Source organism: Canis lupus, chromosome 22 (assembly GCF_003254725.2).
Source record: "Canis lupus dingo isolate Sandy chromosome 22, ASM325472v2, whole genome shotgun sequence".
Lineage (NCBI taxonomy): Eukaryota > Metazoa > Chordata > Mammalia > Carnivora > Canidae > Canis > Canis lupus.
Genome location: NC_064264.1, coordinates 32,746,556 through 32,757,607, shown reverse-complemented (window position 1 = coordinate 32,757,607; position 11,052 = coordinate 32,746,556).

The following is an 11,052-nucleotide window of genomic DNA, read 5'->3' as shown; positions in this document are numbered from 1 at the left end:
TGGCCAACTGCAATGCAACTCTATGCCTTTAATTGGCAAAGCTATATAACCTCATAATAGAAATTTAACTCCAACATCTTCACAGAATTTTGGTATTCATTGAGAGAACCTATCCATTTCTTGTTAAGCAACCTATGGAAACTTTAATTAAACTTATAATAATATATTTTTTAGTAATCTGTATTGTCAGCACTTGTAAATGAAAAAAAAAAAAAAACCTACCCCAAACTGGACATTGACAGGTTAGCTTCCATGATATACACATCTCCCTGTCAAAGTTGATCATTCTTATTCATATTCAGTAACAACAGCCCTCACATGGATAAGTGTTCAAAAAATAAAATTTAACTCTGACTTGCCAATATTTGAAATCTATTGTTATTTAGTACATTTTAGAAAGCTTATATGTTGATACATTACAAAAATAATTTAAAATTTAAACTGCTTTTTTTTTGGTAGTCCTATATATTTTATGTATTCAAAACATTCTTAGGAACCCATAGGCTTTCTCAGACTACCCAAAGGGCCCATGATATAAAAGAAGGTTAAGAACCCTGTGGTTAGTAGTTATTTATTTATTTATATATTTGTTTCAAGATTTTATTTATTTATTTGAGAAAGAGTCAGCAAGAGAGAGAGGGAGCAGCAGGAAGGAGAGGCAGAGGGAGAGGGAGAAGCAGACTCCCACTGAGCAGGGAGCCCGATTTGGGTTTGATCCCAGGACCCTGGTATATGATTAACTGACTGAGCCACCCAGGTGCCCCAGGATGGCTTATTTATATAAGTCATGACACTGAATGGTCACTTTCACTGGCCTTTGCTTCTGTGTTCTGACTTAAATCAGTTAACTATCTCCTTAACTCTTATTTTTTCCTATTTTTACACCTTTAGTGAAATGTACAGTGAAATGTACTTTACATATTATAAAATCCACCCATTTCAGTTGTACAATTTAGTGATTCAACTGGTAACATTATTTTTTTAAAATATTTATTTATTTATTTGAGAGAGAGAGAACAGAGCAGGAGGGGCAGAGGGAGAAGGAGAGAGAATCTCAAGCAGACGATACCCTGAGTGAGGAACCCCACACAGGGCTTGATCACATAATCCTGAGGTCACAACCCAAGTGAAAACCAAAAGTCAGACACATAACTGACTGTGCTGCCAAGGTGCCCCTCAATTAGTGACATTATTGAGTGGAGCAACCATCACCATAAGTCAATTTTAGAGTACTTGCATCCTCCTAATAAAATCACAGTCCTTAGTTATTATTAGGCATATTAAATTGTATCCTATCTCCCTATCATTGATTATCATGTTTTCTTAGATTATAGAAATTCATCTATAATAAAAGTCCTATGATTATGTGAACACTTAGCATGGCATGAGTGGTATACATTTTAGAAACAAATTTAATTTAAAAATATTCATTCTAATTAATTCAGGTGGCAGTCATCAATGGATGCTAAAAATAGTGTGTAAAAGTTTGGGGAGTAATAGGATAGTTACACAACCTCAAAATATCTTTCCAAAAGTCATTTATTAATTATAAGAGGTAACATAATAATGCTACAGTGGAGAAACATGACAGACACCACCTTAGCCAAATGATCAAGGTTAAGCACAAATAGTGAGACAAATCAACAGCATATGCCTCCTAATGTGGTGTACTGAAAAGAACACAGGATCCTTTCTGTGATATTCCTGAATAACTTGAATCTAATAATGAGAAAACATCAGACAAAACCTAGTTTGAAGGACTGTCTACAAAATAATTGTCCTATACTTTCAAAGATGTTAGCTTCGTGAAATACAAAGAGTCTCAGGACTTCATATTAAGGGAAGTAAAGAGATATGACAACTGAATGTAATGCATGATCCTAAATTTCTTTTTCTGTAATTGCCCTTACTGGCCTATTAGTAAAATCGGAGTACAGACTGTATAATAAATAACAGTGGTATATCAGCAGCAGTTTTCCAATTTTGAAAATTGTGCTGTTGTTACATAAAATATTCCGAGTTTTAGAAAATACACATTGAAGTGTATAGAGGAAAGAAGTATTGTATCTGAACTTACTCTTAAATTGTTCAGTGTGTGTGTGTGCAAGAACACATGTGTGTGCATGCACACTCCCGTGTAGAGAGAGAACGAAGGAGAAGACTATGAGACAATAATAGTTAACATTTGGAGAATCTGGGTAGAGGTTATTCTGGAATTCTTTGTACTATTTTTGAAAATTTTCTGTAAGGATGACATTCTGTTAGAAGAAACAAAATAAAAAAACAGCTCTAAGTATACTCACTACTATACCAAATACTGAAAGTTCTGATACCTCAATTTATGTACCGCTCTTGGTTACATTTAGCTGCTGGCAAATTTTCTCCATAGATTTTTTGGCTGTGCCTCATTTGGTTCTTTCATTTGAGTATTTGTGCTCTCTTTTTTTGTTTATTATTTCCCTACGGCAGATGTTGCTGAGTTCCAAACATATGGTCATTTTCATTTTCTGCCATTCACCCACAAAATTATGCCAAAAAGGACCAACCATGGTGATAAATCAAAATAGGCTATAGAAATGTGGAGCAGGATGAGTCATATATTTTGGGAGTCTGCAGCTTTGGTTAGCTACTAATTCAATTCATGACCTTGGGGGAAAAAACTACATCATTGCTTTGAATCCTATTCTCTTCATAATGTTTTTCAATACAGAGTGTTGAAAGGATTAATTTATGATTGTGCATCATTTTGAATCTCCTTGATTTAGCGATTAAAATAGTTACCACAAATAAATACACCAATAAATAGTATACTTAAGAAAATCTTCTTGGTATTTTGAAGGTTGTTTTAGAACTATAAAAGCTTTTCATAATGCTCACAGTATTACCAGCACTTGCTTGAAGTATACTTTCTCCCTGTGGACATTGTATTATTGAATAAGATTGATGAGAATAGGAATCATGCAAGGGATTCATAGATCATCAGTATTTTGCCTTTTCTGTCCTTTCATTTCTAGACTGAAAATACCTAAATTAATTTTCTTTTCCTCAAAGTTTTTACTCTCTGAACCAGGCCTGTTGTTTTGTTTGCCTGCCACCCATTTACTTTTTTTTTTTTTTTTTTTTTTTTTTTTTTTGTAGCATTGAGTTTAATAAGGATACAAACCTCCCCCAACTCAATTCATATGGTTTAGCTCGGACTGACCCAGGAGGATGAATTCCATGGAACGATCTGACCATTTAGAGTGGCACATACCCTTTCTACAATGATTGTAGGCATAGGCCCATGATAGCAAGGACCATGAGTCCCTCTTATGACTCTTTCTAAAATGAAGAAACAAGCGATCTCTTTCCACTGAGATTGCTAAACTGGGAGAATGTAAACCCATTATTTCTAGTAGCTATCTTGCCACCAGAAGGGCAGAATGTGTCTAAGCCTGTTTCCAATCCAGATAAAAGCACAGGTGAGAGATAAAGGAAATAATTTCCTAAGGCTTATTTGAGGGCTTAGATTGAGTTTGTCTGCATAAAGATAACATGAAGTTCACTGATGTGGGTCAATATATTCCCTGGTTTTTGTTGTTTTTGTTTGACTTAAGTTGGTTGGGAGAGCTCCAACAAAATCATTTGGTATATGTGGCAGAGACAGCTGGTTGCTTATTCGACATCCATTTTCTCCTTTATCCTCAGTAACATAATTTCAATTTTATTTCAGGTACCAAATGTCTCAGCTTTAAAAAAAAGTATTAAAAAAAAAAAAAAAGTATTTTCCAACCTCCTTTGTAGGCAGGTATGACCATGTAACGAAGGACCAGTCAAAGATGTATAGGTGAAAGTTATAGGTTGAGATTTTTTAGAAGGCTTTTATTAACAGAAAGCTTGGATGAGTCCTTTTGTTCCTTGCTCTTCTACTTATTCCGCCTAAAACGGACTTATGAGGATTGCAATTCCTGTTGCCATCTTGGGACCTTGAGGGTGGAAGCTATGTGTCAAGATAAGCACTGTCGAAATATAGAAAGGCCTGGGTTCCTGTTATCTTTGTGGAATTCAATGCCAGCGTGGAGAACCCACATTTGAACTTCTTTGATGTAAAACAATAAACTCTCAGGTGTTTAAGCCATAGCAGTCAGATTTCTATTGCTAGTAGCTGACAAAATTCCTGTGTAATAGGATATATCTTCAAATACTAGTGGTACTTTATGAAATTCTTGGATTTATTTTCCGTGAATGGAACTGAGGAGAAATGGATGCTTTAAGCTAACACTAATTCACTTCATTTTGCTTTAAGCTAACACTAATTCACTTCATTTATGAATTTTAGATGACAAGCAATTAATAATTCTGTTTGCTAATACCTCACTCCCTTTTCTGATGCTCTCTACACAATAAGGAAAATTCTGGGTGGGTCAAATGTGGCAGTTCAGAGTCACAAAGCTCTTAATCTGAGCTTGTAGATGTTCCTAATTATTTTGCCTTCTCTATCCTTTTTTTTTTTTAAGATTTTATTCATTTATTTGATAGAGACAGAGAGCATAAGCAGGGAGAATGGGAGAGGGAGAAACAGACTCCCCCTTGAGCAGGGAGCTCCATCCCAGGACTCTGAGATCATGACCCGAGCCGAAGGCAGATGCTTAGCCAACTGAGCCACCCACACACCCCTGCCTTCTCTATTTTTATACTCAGTATTTCATTTGAAGTCATCATCTGTTACTTGGATTTCTTGCACCCAACCTTTGTTCATTAAACCCAATTCTCTACACTGGCATTAGAATAATCATTCAAATATATATCATGATTTTATAAATTCCTTAGAAAACGACTAAATGAACTGGAGAGTGACCAAAATCAGGCAGAAGCTGGAGGCAAGTCAACACGTGAAGGAAGTGGCAACAGGTAAAGATATGTATATGTAATTTCTATCCTCAGGGCAGGCTCCAACAAAGGAGCTAAAATTTGAAGAGAAACCCCCGGTCATTCTGGCTTCAAGAAATAAGAAACTAAGCATAGAGTTTGGGGTGACCACTATAGCTGGAAAGAAAAAGGGAAAATATACAAGAGAGGTCCAGAGAGGAGAGTTCCAAATACTCTGCTCAAATTTTTTTTTAATTTTTATTTATTTATGATAGTCACACAGAGAGAGAGAGAGGCAGAGACACAGGCAGAGGGAGAAGCAGGCTCCACGCAGGGAGCCCGACATGGGATTCGATCCCGGGTCTCCAGGATCGTGCTCTGGGCCAAAGGCAGGCGCCAAACCACTGCGCCACCCAGGGATCCCTCTGCTCGAATTTTAGCTAAAGTCTGAACTCTAATTGTTGAGGGCAGATTTAAAGTAACCCAGAGAAGGCTAAAAGATCTGAACAGAGATTTCAGCTGCTACCTTCCATAGGTAAGACAGTGAGTCCAGTGTGTTAACTGCCTTTAAACAACAACGTGAACAAAATAAAACACCACTCTTAGTCAATAGGAATAGAAAGAGAACTTCTTCAATTTAATAAAGAACGTCTACAAAAACCCTATAGCTAATGTCATATTTAATAGGAGAAACTTGAAGTTTTCCTGTTAAGATCAGGTATCGGGCAAGGATGTATTCTGCACCACTGCTTTTCGATATCATACTGGTACGTCCTAGCAAATGCAGTAAGACAAGAGAAGGAAATCAAAGTTATACAGATTGGGAAGGAAGAAATAAAACTGTCTTTGTTCATTGATGATATGATTATCTATGTAGAAACCCCCTCATAAATTGACAAAAAAAACCCTCCTGGAACTAATAAGTAATTATTAGAAAGGTTGAGGATATAAAGTTGATATAAAAATCAATGCTTTCCTACATACCAGTAATGAACAAGCTGAATTTGAAATTAAAAACACATTTACCACATTAAATTAGCAGTACCCCCAGTGAAATACTTATTTATAAATCTAATGAAATATGTACAAGAGCTATATGAGGAAAACTCCAAACTCTGAGAAAAGATATAAAGACAAACTAAATGGAGAGATATTCAATGTTCAATATAATCAAGATGTCAGTCCTTCCCAATTTGATCTATAGATATAGTACAACCCCAAACAAAATTCCAGCAAGTTATTTTATGGAATCTAAAGTTTACACGGGAAAAAGCCCCAGAACAACCAACTCAACATTGAAGGAAAAGAACAAAGTTGAAGAACTGACACTACCTGACTTCAAGATTTACTATAAAGCTAACATAATCAACACAATGTGGGACTAGTCGAAGAATAGACAAATAGACCAATAGAACAGAACAGAAAGCCCAGAAATAGACTTACATAAATATAGTCAACTGATCATTTTCTTTTATTTTTTATTTATTTATTTATTTTTTTGATCATTTTCTTTTAATTGAACTATGACTGACATATAACAGTTTTAGGTGTATGACACAATAATTCAATATATTTACATAATGTGAAATGATTACCACAATAAGTTTACCCAAATCTGTCACCATGCATAGTTATAAAACTTGCTTTTTTCTTTTTTTTTAAGATTGATTGATTGATATTTTTATTTATGAGAAACATAGAGAGAGGCAGTGACACATGCAGAGGGAGAAGCAGGCTCCCCGCAGGGAGCCGAATGCAGGACTCATCCCAGAGTGAACTGAAGGCAGATGCTCAACTGCTGAGCCACTCAGGTGTCCCAAACTTGCTTTCCTTTTGATGAGAGTTTAAAGATCCACTTTCTTAGAAACTCAAAAAATGCAATACACTATTATTAACTATATTCACTATGCTGTACATTATGTCCCCATGACTAATTGTAACTGGAAGTTTATACTTTTGACCCAATTCAGCCATGGTGGCCCCCCCTCCCATGTCTCTGGCAACCACCAATATGTTCTCTGTATCTATGAGCTTGTCTTTTCTTTTTTTCTAAGAGTCCACATATAAGTGAGAATATATGGCATTTATCTTTCTCTGTCTGACCAATTTTACTTAGCATAACACCCTCAAGGTCCATCCATGTTGTTGCAAATGGCAATATTTCACTGTGTTTTTTTTTACAGCTGAATCATATTCCAGTGTGTGTGTGTGTGTGTGTGTGTGTGTGTGTGCATTTTAAAAATTTATTCATCAGTGGACACTTAGGCTGTGTCCATGTATTTGGCTATTGCATATAATGCTACCATAAACATGGGGATACATATCTATTCATATTAGTGTTTTCATTTTCTTTGAGTAAATATCTAGAAGTAGAATTGTTGCATCATATGGCAGTTCTAATTTTACTCTTTTGAGAACCCTCCATTCTGTTTTCCATAGTGGCAGGACCAATTGAAATTCCCACCAACTGTGCACAAAGTTTCCCTTTTAACCACATCCTCACCAACCCTTGTTATTTCTTGTCTTTTTGATAATAGACATTCTAACAGGCGTAAAGTAATATCTCATTGTGATTTTGATTTACATTTCTCTAATGATTTGTGATGTTAAACATCTTATGTGTCTGTTGGCTATCTATATGGCTTCTTTGGATAAATGTCTTTTCAGATCCTCTGCCCATTTTTCAATGAGATTTTTGGTATTTTTCACTATTGAACTATCTGAGTTTCTTATATATCTTAGTTATTAACCCCTTGTCAGATAATGATTTGTAAATATTTTCTCCATTCTATAGGTTGCCTTTTCATTTTGTTGATCATTTCATTTACTAGCAAGAGCTTCTTAGTTTGATGTAGTCTCATTTGTTGATTTTTGCTTTTGTTAATTTTGGTTTTGGTGTTATATCCAAAAAATCTATAATAAGACCAATGTCAAGGTTCTTTTTACCTATGTTTTCTTTTAGGGATATTACAGCTTCAGGTCTTATGTTTAAGTCTTTAATCTATTTCAGATTAGTTTTTGTGAGTGGTTTAAGAACATGCAGGGTTTGTAGAGGAGCTCCTGACACTGCTTCTAGGGCCACCGTGGCCTGGGAACTCGCAGCAGCCATTTCTCACTGCAGCACCTTTCTTCAGATGGTCAACTCAGGGGGCCAGGACCCTGCTTTATACATGTGGTCCCCTCATGGGAGCTCCTCAGCAGTTCTAGAGCACAGTACACAAGTGACAAAAGTGCCTGGGGGCCAGTGGGGCTCAGCCAGCACTGCTCCCAGATCCACCCTTACCTGGGGCCACGTCAGCTGGCCACACTGTCAGGCTGGGCATCAGTCTACACTGCAGCACCTGAGGGCTTTGATCCACCTGGTAAAAGCAGTGGCTTCCCTCGTGCCATCTCCTGCTTAGCCTGGCACCTCCTATTTCCATTCTCTTATGATCTGCAAAGTGTGGCGACCTCACTCTAAATATGCCGTCTCTTTTCATCATCCTAACTCCTCTCTGGCAACTAGGACTCACGGTCAGACCAAGCTCACTGAAAGTCCTGTGTAAGACAAACCAGGGATCACTTTAAGTGGCTCCCAGGAGAGCTGGGAGGGCCGGCCAGCCCCCAGGCCCCACCACCCTCGGACCCATCTCCCTCAGTTCCTTCGTCTTCCTCCCCACTCACTTGTCCCACCTCCCTACCCCCAATCGACATACAAATCAGCACCAGCATCCCCCTCTATCGGTGAATGATTTTTCTAGAGAACCGTGCTCTTCCCTTACCTCGGGGAAGGTGAATGGGTTTTCATCCTGCCCCAATCAGGAAGCAGACTCCCCCTGTTCCTACTGAGTGCTTCAGCCCCTCACCACTCCCCTGGGAGATCACTGGAACCCACACCAAGCAAGGATGGAGGGACAAAGCAAGAGTCCTACACCCTCATGACTCCAAGTGATGACTGAGTCCAGGGTTGACTGAGGACTCCTGATGACAGCAACAACATTGTGGAAGGGACAGGGGTCTGTCATCCTTAGAGCTGTGGCTTGGGCATTTTATTTTTGTTCATTTGATTTTGAGTGCAGTATCAGAGTTTAGAGGGATTTTTGTCTCCTTGATTAATATGATTTTCCAGGTTGTTGTATCCAGGATATAGTGGCAACAGCCTTAAACTTTGTTTCTGCTCCTACCCCAGAGCCCCCAAGGCATGGGGAAGGTCTGGCCACCCCTGCCCGGCCCCGCTGTCAAGGAAACTCCATCAGAAATTCAACTGGCTTCCAAACTGAAAAAAAAAACAAAAAACAAAAAACAAAACAACAACAACAACAAAAAACTGTCCAAAAACAGTTCACTTAAGCCTCAAAAAAAAAAAAAAAAAAGATAGGGGTCCAATTTCATTCATTTTACATGGGAACATCCAGTTTTCCCAACATCATTTATTGAAGAGATTATCTTTTTCTCATTGATTCTTGGCTCCTTTGTCAAATATTAGTTGACCATAGATGTATGAGTTTATTTCTGGTTTCTTAATTCTGTTCCTTTGGTCTATATATCTGATTTATGTCAGTATCATACTATTTTGATTACTATAACTTTATAAGATAGTTTGAAATCAGAAGTGTGATGCCTTCATCTTTGTTCCTTCTCAAGATTGTTTTGGCTATTAAGGGTCTTTTGTGATTCCATACAAATTTTAAGCTTGTGTTTTCTATTTCTGTGGAAAACCATTGGAATTTTGATAAGGACTGTACTGGATCTATAAATGGCTTACATTAGTATGGACATTTTAACAGTATTAACTTTTCCAACTCATATAACTAGAATATCCTTTCATTTATTTGAGTCTTCTTCCTTTTTTTAAATCAACGTCTGATAGTTTTCAGTGTATAGCTCTTTTCCTTCCCTGGTTACATTTATTCATAAGTACTTTATTATTTTTGGTGCTTTGTAAATGGGATTTTTTTCTTTATTTTTTTTCAGATAGTTTGTTAGTATATAGAAATGCAATGAATTTTTGTATGTTGATTTTATATCCTGCAACTTTACTGAGTTCATTTATTAGTTACCATAGTTTTTTGGTGAAGTCATTAGAATGTTATACTATATTGGTAGTCTTGGAATGTTTTGGTGCCCATTTGGAAAAATGAAATTGGGTTCATAATTCACATTGTACTTCAGAATAAAGTTCAAATCTAAAAATCAATGAAAAAAACCATAAAAATACTAGAAGAAAACATGGGAGAATTCTTTATAACCTGGGAGTGGAGAGTGAATTTTTCTGTGACTCAAAATCTAAAGGGCTGTAAACAAGATTGATAAATTTGACTATGTAGATATGAAAATTTCTGTGTGTCAAAGACAATAAAATGGTAACACATATCACAAAGGGTTAATCATCCTAACAAGGAGAGACTGCAATTTAATAAGGAACAACAACAACAAAATAATAAGGAACAAAAACCCAATAGAAAAATGAGCAAAGGATTATGAACAGTAAGTTCATGATAAAGAAATACAAATGGCTCTGACACTAATGTTCAGCTAATTCCCTCATAGTAAGAGAAATGTACATTATACTTAGATACATGTCATCTATCAGACTGCTAAAATTCATAAGTCTGCTAATATTCAGTTGGCAATATTGTCATGAAATAGCCACACTATTCCTGAGGGAATACAAATTGGTAAAACAATTTGGTAAAACCTTCATATGTGGTAATTTGGCAATATCCATTAATATAAACTCATATGTCTTTTTATGTAGCAATCCTACTTTTGGGACTTTATCCTTTACTCTTTATATATACAACATGGCTCATGTATGTAAGGTTATTGTTAAAGAATTATTTGCAATAGAAAAAGAACTCAAAAGTTCATTACATAGGAAAATATAAATAAATTATGACATGTTCTTAAAATACACTTGCTATCCACCATATAAATGTTTTTTTTTAAAAAATGAGTAAGTTCTCTATACTAGACTAATAAAAAGATATCCAAGATATATTAGTGATAAAACTAAGACACAGAATAGGGTATATGAGATACTACTTATTGCATAGGAAAAAATGGATTAGAATGAGACTTTATATTCATATGTCTGTGTATTCATAAATAAATTCTGGAAGGATACTTAAGAGAAGAATAATGAGTGCTGTTTATGTACGTGGAGGGGCTGAGAACTGAGTGAATGGGAATATATTTAGGTTTTATTACATATACAAGAATTAA